The following is an 18545-nucleotide window of genomic DNA, read 5'->3' as shown; positions in this document are numbered from 1 at the left end:
GGCATGACCGTGAGACAGCAAAATGCTGGAGAAACTGCAAAAGAATTAAGAATTAAGGTGAAGAATTAGGTGTGAAACCATCAGGAACAATTTAGTTTTTCCAGAAAACTATTTTCCAGAACTGCAACCTACCTGGAGTCTTCAGAAGTGCAGTGTGTCAGGTTCTCAGAGACTTTGCTTGAGCGAAAAATCCAAAAAATGACCCTCACGTAATAAAAATAACATGCTGAAGTATTGTGAAATACATTAAAAATACCTAGTTCTATCATGAAACTTGATAACGCAGGCTGACAGGTTGTAAACATAACTGACGATATCACAGAGTTATATGACTTGGCACAAGCTGATTGATTCATGTTGCATACACAACCAATGAGCTTGCAGCTATTTAAATGGCTGGTGGCATTCACTTGGGCATTTTGCAGCACGCTTTCAGTGTTCCTCTGAAACCCTCCACCTTCCCCAGCTCCACCTGTATAGACGGGTTAATTTATGCTATTTGTGCAACAGTGGGATGTCTTAAATACTCACAGCACTGTATCTCCATATGCTTTTGCAGTAGCAAGTTCTGTACTTGCTTGCAGCAGCAGCAGCAGCAATAATCTTCAACTACACCAATAACCAACAGCAGCAGCAATTCAGCAGCAGCAGCGTAGCAGATCTATTCTGCCAAGACCGAAAACATTAACACTGTCATATCCATTACCATGCTAAACTTTTCAGAGAGTTGTCATGACAGAGTTTTTTTTATAGGCTTTATATACTGATAAGTTGAGAGTGACTCTTGAATGACCAGCATTGCATCCTCTTGTACCAGTCTTTCAAGAATTTATCTTCCAGAATCTGGCAGTAAGTTTTAGGACTTGCAGAGATGGACTAAAATTAACTCCCAAAATTTACTGCCAGATTTTGGAAGATACATTCTTGAAAGAGTGGTATAAGAGGATGTGATGCTGGTCCGTCAAGAGTCACTCTCAATTTATCTGTCTATAAAGCCTATAAAAAAGTCTTCATGACTTTCACAACATGTGCTTGGAAAACAAAATATGACTAGAATATCAACGTGCCTAATAATTATGCACACAGTGTATAATAACAAAGCAACTTGGAATTTTTTTTGTCACGTTTTAAATCACAATTGTACATTTTAATAATTTTTAATAATTCAGGTTTTTTTTAATCTGCCTTTGAAGTTCAGAAGGTACATGCTTACAATTAAACAGTCTTTTTATCACAGTAAGAGTTTAGATATTTGATTTAATATATTTCTACAAAATTGTGTCATTTTAATATCACAAAATTAATAATCATTGCCTGATTGATATTAGACAAAAATATTATTATTAGTGCATGAAATTAAAAATTAATCAATTTGCTTTATTTCTGAAACGACTTTCCTTTTCAACTGACATCACCAAGCCCTATTACTTTTCACTCTTCCAGCCACCTGACCACTTTTTAAGGACCAATCCATTACAGGTGAAAAAAAAATTAGTTCCTAGATTTTTTTTTTCTTATAGAATATCCAGTTTCGTCCTATTATTAAATTAAAATAGATTGCGAACACTGTTTTTGTGTTAAGTATATTAAAATATTGGTAACAAGATCGAACAATGAACAATGAACAATACATTTATTACACTATTTATTAATCTTTGATAATAATACAGTCGTTCATTGTTTATGTTAGTGCACGGTGCATAACTAATGTTAACAAACACAACTTGTGATACTAAAAACGCATTAGTAAGTGCTGAAATTAACATGAACTAATATTAACCCTTGTGCATTCAAAAAAAAAGTTACACATAGGTGCAAAATGGACAAAAATGCCCATGTCCAAAAACTGCCATAAAAATAATTTATTGATATTTCTTTCCACTTTCACTGATGTTGATTTTTTTAACCAGCATCTATTCTATCCATAGATACCAAACATTCATTGATTTTCAGAATTTTAACCCTTTAAATGCTGGTTTGTTTACATAATGCCACAGGTGTTTTTTATGAAAAAATGAAAAATAGTAGTTAATTTCCATATACTAAATGATAAGCAGAATTTTTTTCTTTGCTTATTAGCTTATTGGGTGTGTCAATGATGAACAACAACATTAATTTTGAGGCATTTATATTTTTTATGTAGTGTCAGATTTAAAAAAAAAAAAAAAAACTAACACTAAGGCCCATAATGGACAAAAATGTCCATGTCAAAAAACAATCATAGAAATGTTATATATTAATATTTTTTTCTACATTCACTGGCTGTTGTTTTTTTAACGGCATCTCTTTTATTCATAATTACCAAACATTCATTCATTTTCAGAATTGTAATTCTTTAAAAGCTGGTTTCTTTACATAATGCTCACTGTCAGTGGGCAACACCAGCTCCAGAGCTTCCACTGCTGAGTAATGTCTCTTCATCTTGCAAGCAATGAAATGACCAAGCCCTCAAGCACCAAATATGTATAGGTTTTGCTTTGCGGACACCTGTTTGGCTGTGCGAACACTCAAACTTTGTACAAAATCTACCAGACTCCACAATCAGCATTTTCTTGTGGTGAAAAGAAAAACAATGTGTTTAGGGGCTTCTGAACTTCTACATCAAATTCAAGCTCACCTTTTATCTCTGTACAAAAACAATAACAAATAAAAAAGTGCAGTCAAGGAATAAGATGAGGGTTTGGGTGAAAAAGAAAAATCCTCAAAGCTTATACAGCCAGTACAGTACAGTATAATTTCTTTCAAACTAATTACATCCATAAAATTTTCAGTAAACACATGCAAACCACACTCAGACATGCTTACCAACACACTCACACAATTATAGCTGCATTATTTTTCCAACTGACTCCATAATAGACTATAATATGCATAAGCAGAAAACACGAAAAAGCGAGTATTTCTTTTATATGCCAAATTTGAAAAAAATGGCACAATCTAGTAAAAAATGGTAAACAATTAAAATTTGAAGCCTTGCCGATAGAATGAATGCCTATTAGCAAATATTGCATCATTTTATAGTCAAATGGCCCTGGGTTAAAAAATTGCAGTTTTAATTGGTTTCAATGTGGACATTTTTGTCCCTCAAGAGCCTGAGAGTGAGTATTTTTTTGTACGGAGGGTAAAATTAATTTTTTGAAGGAAGTGAGGATGAAATATTAAAATTTCAATAAAAATACACACCTGAGCCAAGATTTATGCAGTTGGCATTAACACAGGCACACTTATAACAAAAAACAAAACTGAAATGGACAAAGATGTCCATAAGGTCGCACAAGGGTTAATAAATGCTGTAGAAGTGTCATTCGTGCTCATGTTCATAACTAATGTTAACTAAGTTGTTAACTAACTTGTCGCATTGCATCTGGTTAAGACACGTTGTCAATGTCACATGACAAACGCATATCCCCTAGCGTTCAAGCCGCTTTGATGGTCCCCAAGGTGATCGCTGGAGGTGAGAAGTGAAACTGAGGGCTCTGAGGAATCACATGAGAGTGAAGTGGTGGAGAAGATGAGAGTAATTGTCAATCAGGAATCTCTGAAGTCTTCGCGGGCCTCTGCAGCAGGCTTCCCATTCGTTCGCTTGTTGTTGAGTAGTGGGAGTGTAAGTAAAGCAGCATGAACTATTAGTCAGGAGCAGATGGTACTGCGGCTGTCACCAGCTGTGCCACCCCCTCCTCCTCCTCCTCCTCTCCTGCTCCTGCCGTCCTCCCCCTTTCCTCCATTCCTGGCTGGGTGATGTCATGGAAAGAGGGAATATTTTCTTTCTGCGGTGTTGGAGTCCCTCACAGCTTGTCAGTGTCAAGTGAAAGCAGAAGGCCCTCGGGGCATTCGTTTGCAGCTGTCATGTGACCCCTCCGGCCAAATGAAATGTAAAGTTTAGGAGTGGCAGCAAAGCCTCTCAGCTGCCACTACAAAAAGCGTTTCGGGCCACACTGTCACTGAAACACCCTGTACAGCCTCAGCTCTCAAACTCACTTTCATTCGCTGCCTCTGTTTAGGATTAAAGCACGGAAATAGGTTTGGCTGAACAGTTTTAAATGATCAAGTCCAAGTGCAAGATTCAGTGGTGCTCAGAATGACATAAAGAGGGTTTCTTTTGTGGTTTTCTAAATGTGAATGCAGAAACAACTTAAAACCAGAGTTTACAACAAAAAAGTTACACTACCATTCAAAAGTTTGGAATCTTTATATTTTTTAAACACATCTTATCCTCACGAAGGCTGCATTTATCCAGAAGTTCAACCTACCTGGAGTCTCCAGAAGTGCAATGTGTCAGGTTCTCAGAGACTTTGCTTGGTGCATGAATAACTTCTTTAATAATCTTTTTTTCAAACTTTATTTCTGAAACAACTTTCCGTTTTAACTGATGTCACCAAGCCCTATTATTTTTCACTCTCCCAGCCACCTAAGCACTTTTAAAGAACCAATCCATTACAGGTGAAAAAAATAGTTTCTAGATTTTTTGTCTTATAGAATATCCAGTTTCGTCCCATTATTAAATTAATGTAGATTGCGAACAGTTTTTGTGTAAAGTATATTAAAATATTGGTAGCACTTTACAATAAGGTGTCATTTGTTAACATTAGTTAATGTTATAACTAACAACTTAAACTTACCGCCAGATTCTGGAAGATAAATTCTTGAAAGAATGGTATAAGAGGATGTGATGCTGGTCCTTTAGGAGCCACTCTTAACTTATCTGTCTATAAAGTCTATAAAAAACACTCTCAACTTATTTGTCTATAAAGTTATGGCCTAAATGTGTCCTACAAACAAACACAGCAACCTGGAATTTTTTAATCACATTTTAAATCACAATTGTAAATTATTATAAAAATCATAATTCAATTTTATTTTTAAAATCTGCCTGTATTGTTCAGAATCGTATATACCCAAAGGCTGCATTTATAAAAAAAAAAAAAACACACAGTAAAAACAGGAATTATGAACTATTGTGACTATTTAAAATACCTGTTTTTTATTTTAATTATTTTTTTAATAACATTTATTTTTGTGATGATGGCTAATCTGAATTACCCTTTGGAAATCTTTCTTATATGCTGATTTAATTCTTGGTATTTTTTGTTATTATGGTTTAAAAAAATGTTTTTACTGCTTAATATTTCTAGCATTATGTATAAAGTAAAAAATGTATTTACCTACAGTATTTGACCATTTAAATAATTAAAATATATCTTATATAAAGTTTTAAAGCAGATTTGCAGATAAAGCAGATTTGTCACTGGTTTAGCATAAACCATATGCGACACTGGACCACAAAACCAGTCATAAGGTTTCAATTTAAACTTAAACGAATAAGCTTTCCATTGATGTACGATTTGTTAGGATAGGACAATATTTGGTCGAGATACAACTATTTGAAATCTGAAATCTGAGGATGTAAATAAAAAACTAAATATTGAGAAAATTGCCCAATTAAGTTCTCAGCAACACATGTTACCAATCAAAAATTAAGTTTTTATATATTTATGGTAGAAAATTTTGAAAATATTTTCATGATCTTTACTTAATATTCTAATGATTTTTGGCATAGAAGAAAAATCAATAATTTTGATCCATACAATATACCCGTGCTGCTTAGGACTGGTTTTGTGGTTCAGGGTCACATATGAATAAACATTTTTTATTAGTTTATGCTTAAAACTGCATGGAAATATATAATTTGTATTCAAGATGATTCTTTAAAAGTGAATCTTAACATACAATTTTGCCTCTTACATAAATTAATACTGTTTTAAATGTAGGCATTTATTTTTTGCATTCATGAGCAGAATTTGGTAGAGTAGCAAAAACAATTCTGACTTTTCTATTATGATTTGCTGTATATCATTTGTAAAGAGGAAGTAATATGTGAGCCAATATAGATCCAACAGGAAATTGTAATGACCAAATCACCTGACAGCGTAACCAGTCAAGAGCTGGTGTGCCGCACTAGGGTTGCTGACCTGTCTGAGAGTGCAGAGATTGACCAGAGGTCAGCTTTAGCAGCTGTTCAGGGTGTCCGGTTGCATGTTTACTCAACAGCGATGTCCATCATAGCCTCAGGAGTAATGTTTCACAGTCTTCCAGACCACAGGCAGAGACAACAAGAAAGCAGCACAGCGTCACGGGTCGCATTGTTACACATGTATTACGTTTTACAAGCAGATGAGCACATACTGTAGACAAATCAGATTTGATTTGTAGACAAATCACTGCCAGTGAAGTTTAGACTTGATGCTATAAAAGCATATTGATTCAGTTATTCCTGAAGTGAAGACCCCAAGATTGTTTGTTTGGGAGATTTTTGTGTTTTGGTTGTTCTCATAATCTGGTGCAGAACAGTGAAGTTATCGGAAGAAAGGACGAATAACAGAGCCAATAGGAGGTTGTATGAACCTTTGTTCATCTTCGGAAGACAGATTAAGATATTTTTGATGAAATCCAAGAGCTTTCTGACCCTGCATAGACAGCCACATAAAAGGCCCATAAGGGTCGTAAGGATGTCGTTTTGTTTTCTTTGTGCACAAAAAGTATTCTTGTAGCTTCATAACATTATGGTTGAACCACTGATGTTTTAACAATGTCCTTACTACCCTTCTGGGCCTTGAACGTGGTAGTTGTGTTGCTGTCTATGCAGATCAGAAAGCTCTCGGATTTCTTTAAAAATATCTTAATTTGTTTTTCCATGATAAACAAAGGTCTTATGGGTTTGGAAGGATGTGAGGGTGAGTAATTAATGACAAAATTTAAATTTTATCAGCAAGGCCGATATATTGGCTGATATTTGGCGTTTTTAATTATAGCTAATTGGCTGATACATTTTTCTTGTCGGTTTGGCAGCATGCCTAACTTTTATTTTGACACCGATGAGAACACCAGCAAAAAATGTTGAATATTGATACCTTTAGTATGTACAATAACTGTGTGCACTATATTTTCCAGAAAATAAGTTGTTTGGTTAATAAGTTTCTGCATTAATTACTGAGTATAATCAACTTAGTTGTACAAGTCATTTCAACTTAAATTTCATTAAACTGACAAAAAATCAAGTTGAATTTCATGTAACTAAAAAAACTAAGAAAAAAGTTACAGTTGCTCAACTTGTTTTGATTAATTATTGTAAAACATGCAGTAAGTTGCCTGATCATATTTTTACATTGTATTCAGAACAGAGCAGGAATGAAAAATGTACTCTACAGCTTAAAAGTTTGGGATCAGTAAGATTTGTAATGTTTTTTAAAGTCTCTTAAGTTTAAAAAGGCTGCATTTATGTAATCAAAAATACAGAAAAAAACAGTAATGCTGCAAAATGTTATTACAATATAAAATAATAGTTTTTATTTTAATATACTTTAAAATATAATTTATTTCTGTGATGTAAAGCTGAATTTTCATCAGCTGTTACTCCAGTCTTAAGTGCCACACGATCCTTCAGAAATCATTCCAATATGCTGATTTATTATTAGAATTATCAATGTTGGAAACAGTTGAGCTGCCAAATATTTTTTCGAACTTGTGATTCTTTTTTCAGGATTCTTTGATGAAAAGTTAAAAAGAACAGCATTTATTCAAAATATAGATATTTTCTAACCATGTAAATGCGTGAATAAAATAAAAATTAAAGTAAAGAATAAAAAGAATAAAAATTTATATTGTTAGAAAACCTTTCTTTTTTAAATAAATGCTGTTCTTTTTTATCTTTTATCTATTAAAGAATCCTGAAAAAAGTATCACAGATTCCAAAAAAAAAAAAAAAAAATAATTCCAGCACTGATAATATATCAGCATATTAGAATGATTTCTGAAGGATAATGTGACACTGAAGACTGAAGTAGTGATTCTGAAAACTCAACTTTAATTACAGATATAAATTAAATTTGAATGTATAATGTAGAAAAACATTGTTTTACATAGTAATATTGCACAATATTACTTACTTAATATTTTTTTGTATTTTCGATCAAATCAGCACAGCCTTGATGAGCATAAGAAGCTTCTTTAAAGAACATTAAAAATCTTACTGATCCCAAACTTTTCAGCGGTAGTGTAAGTGTAAAACAAACATGACTTATATTACAAAAAATATGGTGCATGTGTATGTTTTGGTAATGTGCTTTTTTTTTTTGGGTGTTGTATCTAGAATTGAGCTCTGAAAGGCAGTGTTTGGGCTTTTTCAAAGTTTGGCGGGACACTGAAGGCAGCAGATTGCGGCTGCCCTCTCTTTGAGCGTAGAGTCGTTGTATAGTCTCGTCTTTCAGCTCTGCAGCTGTTACTGGGTCCTAGTGCCAAAGCCATCACACCGTGAACTGTGACTCGCTCACTCACTCAACCATTAACAAGGGCCGTTACAACTGTCAAAACAAGAGGGTGCGTCTGTCAGTGGGGTTCCGGGACAAATTAGAGAAACAGACTTGATTGGCATTTTTGGTGAATTGAATGTGGTTAATGGGCCGTTTTTCTATACAGGGTTATTTTGACTCTTGGGTTGTTGTGCATGTCTGTTGTGGCCCATATACAAAATAGACATAACAGACTCTACATTTATGCCTAATTGCTTTAAATTAACATTATTTGCTAGTTTAAAAAAGGCTAGTATTTAACACTTACATTATGTTGCTTGTCAATCTGACATGCATACATTTCTGATACATAGTTTCTCTCGAAGTTTTAAGACTTTTTTTTTAGAGTCTTAAACATGGAAAGTGTTGACACGCTGATGTGTTCTCTAACGATGTTTGCAGGTTAATTTGATCCACATAGTTCATGTTTAAAGGTAGCTGCACAGATCCAAAATAATAACTTGTTTAAAATTCTTTTCAGTTTTTCAGCGACCTTCTGAGGGTATTTACGTGTATGCATTTGCCAGATGCTCTTATCTGAAGTAATGTTAATTTTGCTGGAAATTAAGCCCATGATCGTGGCACTACGAGCGGCTCTACTGTTTGAGTTTTAGAAAAGCATGCAACAAGTTTGGTTTTCCAGACTTTTTTGATTGAAATGTTAAAATGTTCTAAAGATGAATTCATATTCAGCATTTATGAAATCAATAGTGCTTAACATATAGTTGTGTACAGTTTTAAATATCATGTTATTTTTTTTGTATTTTGTGATAGGTTAAATATGAATCTTAAAAGCTCCTTGTTTTTTTCTGTCATAATTTTTGGTAAATTGAATCCAGTTAGGTCCTCCCTCCATAACAATCTTAACAAACAATCTTTATCCAATGACTGTCTACTTATTAGTGATGTTGAGTAGATGTATATTTTGTATGTTTGATATTTGCACTGTGGTCCGAACAAACACTTTTTAACTGTTAGACAACATGCACAATGTTGCATGTGTGCATTTGTCCCTTTCAAAAAAAGCCAGGTTTCTGATTTTTAAAAAAAACCCTAGTAAAAAAGCAATACACTGTATTTAAAATACATTTATTTCATACTAACATTATGTTTACAGAGGTAAGAACAGTCAAAATCATTGTTTGAGAAACTAAGTTTGTTTGCAATATATATGACGCAGCAAAATGCACAGTAGTGCTTCGGAGTTATATAGTAATAGTGTTTGTATATTTCAGTGTTTGTTTAGAATAGTGTGAGTGTTTTATAAATCTTAACATAAAATGAAGATAACGTGCCACAAAATGACACAGATCTGAGCTTCCTCCAAGGCTCAAATGCGAAGCCGATGTTCACTCTAGTCCTTGCTCGGCGCCGGTCGCTCTCAATCTTCGATCTTTTTCGGGCACTTGTCAGGGGTTTAACTTTTTTAGTCTTCTGTGGAGTTATTGTTGGTGTCAAAGTTGTCCTGGGTCTCTTCTGTGTATTCGCACAATCCATTGCACTGCTTGCGAGTGTAGGCTAATTGCTGAGTAGCGATGGTGGCAGAGTGATCTGAAACTTTTAACATGAACGCGCTTGACGTCACATCCGCAGACAGCGCGCGAAAAATCCGACCCGACAGAAAATAGGAAAAATAGGATACAGGCTTATAGGTGCACCCACTGTGAGCTGACAAGGTGTCAGTATGCTCATCAGGAGATGTTTGAGACTTAAAAGGCTATTGTTACGTTTATTTTGGGGAAAAAGTTGCATATAGCCCCTTTAAGACCTGGTTTTGAGGTCTAGGGTCACATATTTACTGACATACTATTATAAAAAAAAAAGAAACCTTTTTTTGGAGCACTAATTGTGCACAGTGCACATTTCTTAATGTTAAGTCTAAAATGTGTTTTAATGTAACTATTGATGAGAATTGTATATTTAAAGTGTACCTGAAACAATAATTCCACTTTAGCACAATCAGTATATCGTCAGTTGGACATTTAAAGTGCATTAAGTACAAAATTAGCTGTTCCAATTTAGTATTTTTAGTGAGTACATTAATGTATAAATGTATTTGTAGTATACTTAGCATGAAATCAATGTGTTTCAAATACATTTTAGTATATTTACTTTTCACTAGGGGAAATTTTAAAGATTTTTTTTCAGTCTTTCAGTCTTTTCTGCAGATCTTCTTAAAATCTAATGATTAAACCCTGTCAGGTCACTGTTTTCTTAAAACACAAATAGGAAGGGTGACCTTACAGCATTGTGACTTGTGTCTCTGTGTTACTTCTCCATTGTGTACCGTTGCTTTAATGAAATGCACTAGCTGGCAGGCCACTCTCCAGAATGCCACAGGAGCTGATGAGATCTCCTTTGAGGGGTCCTCCATGCTGATGAAGCACCCTGATTGGCTGGGGATTCTATGATTATTTTTGTTTTAGGGCAGCTTCGAACCCGACGGCACGGAGAATCACACAGTTCTCTAATTGGTGTCCAGCAGCCTTTAGCCTCGATAAAACGACCGCCGCGCATCTCCCGGCTCGTACGAGGAGGAGAGAAGCAGAGGCGCAGGTATTTTGGAGCAGAGAGACCCGCGGGATTGCACATATTCACTGCGCATAGCTCTCTGCGAGAGACGCCGTCCTGAGTACCCTTAAGCCCTTTGTTCCCCTGGCTGAATGCAGTTAATTAGCAACAGTCACTATAGCAACTGCCTCTCACTTCAAAACAATGTCTAATTTTTGCAGCAAAGCTTATCATACTGTTTACCTGATGGGCTCTCTAGCGCCCTGAGTTGTGCCGGGGCTGGCTCCCTGCCCAGCCTCAGAGGTTAATTGTGACCGCGGTGAAAAACATCACAACAGCTGCTTTGTGATGAGAGGAGCATGAAAAGGGGTGGAAGAAAGTGGCGGTCCCCTTCAGCAGAAAGAAGCGAAGACGCCGCACTTACATAATTCACCTGCTTTGCGAGCCTCCATTCAGCACGCCCTACGTGATTACATACCCTCCGGAGTACATAAATGAACACATGACCAGATGTGAAATATGGCAAGAAACGCACAATGGGACATTCAGTTCCCAGAAATTGCATTTAATGGGTGTTATTGTGCACGCAGTGGAGCCTTAAGTCAAATTGTTAGGAATAATGCGCCACAGCACGATGCTGACTGTAATGCAAATATGTAGAAACTCAGTGTTTCGTTTTACAAAACTTCATCTGTCTTTCCAACAGATTTTATGAGAGAAAAAAAATGACGTTGAAAAAATTTTATTAAAACGCACAAAGCATCACATTTATATCTTCCGTGTTGCTTTAATTTTAGTCCTAACGAGTCTTGGTCGTAACATTTGGTTGGTCGTTGTGCTGGGTAGCCCCGCCCACACTGAAGTCTCATTGGACTGAAGTACACCATCTTAAAGGGATAGTTGACCCAAAATATAGAAGATACTATGATACATGTCAGTGTTTGGTTACTAAAAGTCTTCAAAATATCATACTTTGTGTCACGGAACAACATGAGAGTAAGTAAATGTTGACTGAATTTTTGGGTGTACTATCCCTTTAAATATTTTCTTAAAGATTAATCCAACAATGTCTTGAATGCAATACATCATTTTATAAAACAGTAGTATTGCTTAGTTTTCTATTAAAAATGGTAACACTTTAATATAGGCGATAATTCTCATTTTATTAACTAGTTGCTTCCTAGCATGCCTATTATTAACATTTTGGCTGTTTATTAGTACACATATTCTTCATGCCCATATTCTACCATATAATACCTCAATTCAACAACTACCTTACTAAGAGAGCATACATGTAATCTAGATTACATAATCATAATCCAAAAATTAAATACTTTTTTTATTGATTACATGATTACATTTTATTCACATAATAGCAATAAATTAGTCATAATTTATTGATTGTCCCTTATTCTTCTTTTTCTTTTCTTTAATTTTTCTTTCTAAAATAGCCTACTGCTTATATACTCTCAGAAAGTTCATGGATATTCACACAAAGAACAGTCTGCATTTGTCCACTGGACAAAAATCATTACAAAAATCATTTCAGGATTAAGAAGTTTTTCAACATTGCATCAACTACTGATGAACACATTCTTTTTTTTTGTATTATCACTCAGTGGGTTATTTAACCATATATTGTATGTATTTGGAAGGCTTTTGTCTTTCAAACACATTAAAATGCACAAATTCACACGATTTCTTATTTACATGTAATGCTGGGATTCCCAGACTTTCTTTTGTCATCTGAACCTCTTTCATCTAATATATTTACTTAAAGTCCCCCCTGAGATTTTAAAGCAATATTTTAATAATTAAGTATAACATTTGCATGTCCGCGGTTCTCTGACGTTGGTTAATGGTCATATGATATGCAGGTAAACGCATTAAATATTACATTTTTTAATAAGTGTTTTATTCTGACTGATGTCATTTTAATTTATATTATTTTACTTTGTTATGATTTAATTACTTTTAATTACTAGCTTTTCATTAAAATCCTTAACCCCTTGCAGTTCCTAAACCCCAGTTTAAAAAAACTTGACATGATGTAATAGTAACAACAAATGGAATATATTTTCTTTCTCTTTGTATTTTTATATCATGATAGTACAAGATTATCCTATTTATATCAATGTGATATATGAGATAGGTCAAAAGTAATCTAAAAAGTAATCTAAAAGTAGTCTGATTATGTTAACTAAAATATGTAATGTAACGGATAGTAACTACAAATTTTGTCATGTAATTTGGAATTAGTAACAGACTACAAAAAGTAATCTACCCAGCGCCGCTTATTAACTATTAATAGTGAGAATTGGACCTTAAAAAAAAATAAATAATAAGACATAGGTTTAGGTTTTTTATTTAAAAAGAAGACAAGCAAGCTGGTTAAGAAATAGAAGTAGAATGCACTGGATTTCAGACATGCGTGATGGTAACGTTTTCATGACATTTATTAGTATAATCAGTCAGATTATTACCATAAAGCAGTGTAAATATCACAATGTGACAGGAGCGTGAGAATACATGAGGCTGCTGTAATTATTACGTGTGAAACGACCATCTGCCTCAGGAGCAACGAACTGCTTTTAGCGGCGGTCGCACTTGCTGATATCAGGTTTTCGCCACCAGAGCGGTTCCCACAGCGCATCTGTTTGCTTTGAAGGTGGCAAACATTTATCATATTGTGTCATTTCAACCCCGACCAAAGGATGAAAGACATTTGCAGGGAGCGCGCTGCCACGTTATCGGCCAAACGTCGGCTGGACCCATTTGCCGGAGTTACCGTCGCCATTGTGAGGCCTTTTTTGTTCGCCGTGTTATTACAGATATGCAGTGTGCTCAGCAATCTCATCAGGGCCGGACTGGCGTCTCCGACGGGCACTAAGTGGCACTTGGTTTGCAGGGCTGCCGTGGATCATTTAGGCCTAATGAGCGAGCCTGGCCTCCCCCGTGGGGCTGCCAGAGCGCTGTTCCCAGACCTGCCTCAGCGGCGGCCCGCTTCGCGCTCGCACCGCTGGCGCACCCTAGCTACCCGCTGTGAGGATAATGAGGAATTCTGGGATCCGCTCAGGCCCCTGCTTCCTGCATTCGCTCAGAATGGAGTCTGGAGAACTTTAGTCTAACACACGCCTCCAATATAATCCCTCGCTTTTGTTTGTGCGCAATTGTAGCTTTGACACACCGCAGTGATTTTACACCTGCAAGAAACACATTTCCGATTACAAAACGATTACATTTTACTCCGCGAAAATGAGTCAGAAATACCGCCGGGGTTGTTCTCGTGGAGTAAACCGAGTATGCTGCCTTTTTCTCCAAACATAATGATGATTAGTCTTTTTTGCCGCCGTCTTATTTGCGTAAAAATCAGCTGAATAACGTGTTCCTGAGGGGAACCGCTGCATTGATTTTCTGTATGGATAATACAAACCAGCAAACTAGCTGTGCCTCTTTCTCTGTGCCTTGTGGGATTTTTTTTCATTTTGCTGAAATATTTGGAGTGCTTTCTAACAAAGCATATTGAGTTATCATTGATTGTGTGCCCTAAAATTCATACTACCACCGTCCGCCTGACTGCAAAAGAAGGGCTTTGCAGCGGCGTGACTAAAAAAAAATATGCATGTGTTTGATCCCGAAAACACAAAAGCGCCAGAAAAATCTGTCAGATCACAAGCTATTTAGTCGTGTTTTCAGAATAATGGACGTGGACTTTATCTTACGCCTCCTGGTCGTGTCACACTTAACAAAGCTTAGTCTTGACGGCCTTGTTAGGGCTTGTCAGCACCTGATGTTTTGTGCCAACAATGAATGAAGAGGAATTTCTCGTTCTTTCGGACCTAGACGTTGTAAACATATGGACCTGTCAGAGAACCAATATAATTTGGTTTGTATTGACGCAGGCTGGAGGTTTCAGATTTCTGCGCTTATCTCTAGTGTTCGTGGTCAGGACGTGCCCCGGTGTTGACCTTTCCGAGTTGTTTAAATGACCCCGGGGTCCTATGCTGCATGTCCCCACTGGTCAGACATTCTCCAGGCCTGCCAGGTGAAAAGAAGTGCGACCCAAAGTGCTTTGGGTTGTCTAGTTTATCCCATGCTTGGCTGGCCAAGTCTGAAAGCAAAACGCCCAAGGCATTTCATGTTTGCTATTTGTTGACCACGATGTGACATGATACTATTGACAGCTTCTCCGATTGCACAAAGAGCTTGTTTTGAAGCTCAGAGACCGTGAGGGCATGTAAAATGTTGTGGTCAATTTTTAGCGATTTCATCTTTAGTATGAGAGGAAATGACTTTGTGATTCTCAAGGATGTCAGAAAACGAAGAATAAGTGTGGAATGTCAAAAATTCTTTTAAATCCAGTAGTATATTTTTTGTTTTCAATTCAGCTCAGTTTCCATTTAGCTCTTTTTCACGTCATACCACTAATAAAGGTATTTAAAGTGTCTTTAACTAATGAAAGTGCCGTAAATGTCCTGTAAAGAATGAATGTGCCGGCTCAACAGATTTGACTGCATTTTTTGGACGTGACTGCAGAGATTTGTGGTGATCATGTGAGCTGTCTTCTCCGCTGCTGAAGAGCAGATCCAGCAGAATCAGCCAGTGCTGAGGTTGGTCTTGTATTTCATCTCTCCAATTGGCTGCTTTTGTCTGAGTGAAGCAGGACATTATGCTCCATTTAAAGAAGCAGCAGCGTTCATTGGTTAACATATTGTGGCTATTCTCATAATGGCATACAAATGTACTGCTTAAATTGAATACAGCTTTTTTTTTAAATAGTATTTGAAACTTTTTGGCAGTGAGAAATGCTTTAGCACAGTGCTTTATCACATAACCTTGTTGCATTGAAATAGTTAATCTGTTATTATCTCAGAAATGTGTCAATGAAAAAATAAATTAGAATTGTGACTAATTCGTATTCATTTGTCACATTGAAAATGTTAGTCAAGAAAGAGCAGTTTGCATTGTGGGATTCATGCAGTGTACATAATGTTCTTATTCACAATTTGCACACTGTATAGAGCAGACTTGGTAAGTTAGGGTTCTGTTCTGAGTGAAATTTGAAACATTTCTCATTTCCTAGTTATGCAACATGAAACGATCCTTATTTAATGTCTTTACCAACTGTCCCTGGTCTTGTTGTGTGCATCATTGTCATGTTTTCTTTATAATGTGATAACTCTGCCCTGTAGTGACTGTTCTGAAGACTGCATGGGTGGGGAAGATAATATGTTTCATTTAAATCTAGATTTATCCTACAGTTTCTTTATAATAATTATTAATTTGAATAATTTAGTTTTATCATACTAAATAAATGAGTAAATGTCTTCATTAAATGATTTATATGTTCTTATTAAATAAATAAATAATTTGTTCTAAAAAATAAAATGATTACAAATACATTTATTATTATATGAAATGCAAATATAAAATATTAAGGGCTTCATCTGTTTCATCTCAATCAAAACCATTTAAATCTAGATTTATCCAAAAAAAATTCTTGCTCATGAATTTTATAGTAAAAAAAGAAAGAAATGAATAAATGCCTTTATTAAATTATCTATATGTTCTCATTTATTAAATAAATAAATAAATACATGCATAATTTATTCTAAAAATAAAATAATTACAAATAACTTTATTATTATATAAAATGCATATATAAAATATTAAGTAGCTTTGCTCTTTTTTATCAAATAATTTGAAAATAATGTTTCATCTCAATCAAAACCTTTTAAATCTAGTTTTATCCTACAGTTTTTTTCTTGCTTGAAGATTTATAGTAAAAATAAATAAATGAATAAATGCCTTTATTAAATTATCTATATGTTCTCATTTTTAAAATAATTAATAAATACATGCATAGTTTTATTCTAAAAAATAAAATGATTACAAATACATTTATTATTATATGAAATGCAATTATAAAATATTAAGTAGCTTTGCTCTTTTTTTATCAAATAATTTGAAAATAATGTTTCATCTCAATCAAAACCTTTTAAATCTAATTTTATCCTACATTTTTTTTTCTTGCTGAAGATTTATAGTAAAAATAAATAAATGAATAAATAAATGAATAAATGCCTTTATTAAATTATCTATATGTTCTCCTTTTTAAAATAAATAAATAAATACATGCATAGTTTTATTCTAAAAAATAAAATGATTACAAATACATTTATTATTATATGAAATGCAATTATAAAATATTAAGGAGCTTTGCTGGCTTTTATCAAATAATTTAAAAATAGTATAATGTTTCATCTCAATCAACATTTAAATCAAGATTTATCCTACTTTTTTTGCTCATAAATTTTATAATAAAAAATAAATAAGTGAATAAATGCCTTTATTAAATTATCTGTTATCATTTTTTAAATAAAGAAATACATGCATAGTTTTATCTAAAAGTAAAATAATTACCTTTTATCAAATAATTAAAAAATAATATAATGTTCCATCTCAATCAAAACCCATACTTTTTTCCTGCTCATAAATGTTTAAAAAACATTTAAACGTTGATTACATGATCTATACTTTCTAATTTATTTAATGAATAAATAAGTGCTTTAAAATAATGATTTATTACTATATGAAATGCGAATATAAAAAATAATCAGGAGCTTGCAAACCCTTATCGAATAATTTGTCTTGTGGTCAGAAGCTTTATATAATGTCTTTATATTCTGATGGATGTTTCAAGAAGGGTGTGTGGTGCAGGAGCCCAGTTCACTTAAAACTTGAAACATTTCAGCTGAGTTTGGGCTTGTTAGAGAGCTGCATTGCAGGAGATGGAGCAGGGAACTTAAAGACGAGAAACTATCAAGGTCATGAAGTTTGGCTTTTCATTTACACATATTGGTGACTGCTAACAGGTTTCTCTTCATGTTCAGATGTGGGATTGATCCTGAGAGATTGAAAATATTGATTTAACCCTCTTTCTTGCTCTGAACGTGCGCTCGCTGGGAGGTGCCAGCCGCCAGTGTGTTCACACATCCGCAGGGCTGGAGGTGGAGTTGTCCCGCACCTCTGGGGAGCCCTGATGACGCCGACCTGCTCCAGCATATCAGTCCGCTGTCCATCCATCCATCTCCGCCGCTCTCTTTCTCCTAACCCCCACAGCCAGGCCTGCCTCAGCAGTAATATATGTGATGATGTACTCACCACCTCCTAATTGATAGAGTGATTCAGTGGAGGACTTGCTGCAATAATTGGTCCTATGGGAGCACGAGCAGACCCTGGGAGGGAGGGCGTTTGTCTGCCTGCTGGGAAACACAGAGGACTAGCTAGAGGAAAGATGCCAAGGCCTCCTCTTCCTCCTCACCTGCCGCCTCGCCACGAGGATTTACGAGGGGTCGTCTAGCGTAATCCTCTCTGTCTCGGTGAAGCCTCGAGGTTGCGACCCACAGCTTTCTGCCGGTGGCTTGTCTGTTCACACAATGGATGCCCACCGTTAATCCTTCCGTGGTTTTCTGACTCATGACCTAGAGCCCCGACCAGAGCTTTCAGACGTCTCGCAGGTCACCAGGAGTTATCTATCGATCTCATTTTGTGTTCATACACTTTCAATTGATTTTTAAAGTGGTATTTATTATATTTAAAGACAGTATTATGAGGAATTAATTGATTGGCTGTCATGTCCATGTACTTGTGGTAAGACTGATCGTCTGTTAGTCAGCGTTAAATACG

The 18545-nt window shown here is 35.2% G+C and overlaps 1 protein-coding gene across 1 annotated transcript in view; it reads left to right on the top strand.

Moving 5' to 3' along the window:
- Window positions 1-18545, top strand: part of tead1b (TEA domain family member 1b) — a 95015-nt gene that overhangs the window by 29257 nt on the left and 47213 nt on the right. The window lies entirely within an intron of this gene.

This window comes from Garra rufa, chromosome 3 (genome assembly GCF_049309525.1).
Source record: "Garra rufa chromosome 3, GarRuf1.0, whole genome shotgun sequence".
Taxonomy (NCBI): Eukaryota; Metazoa; Chordata; class Actinopteri; order Cypriniformes; family Cyprinidae; genus Garra; species Garra rufa.
Note: the sequence above shows the minus strand (reverse complement) of the source record. Positions and strands in the feature narration are given on the sequence as shown.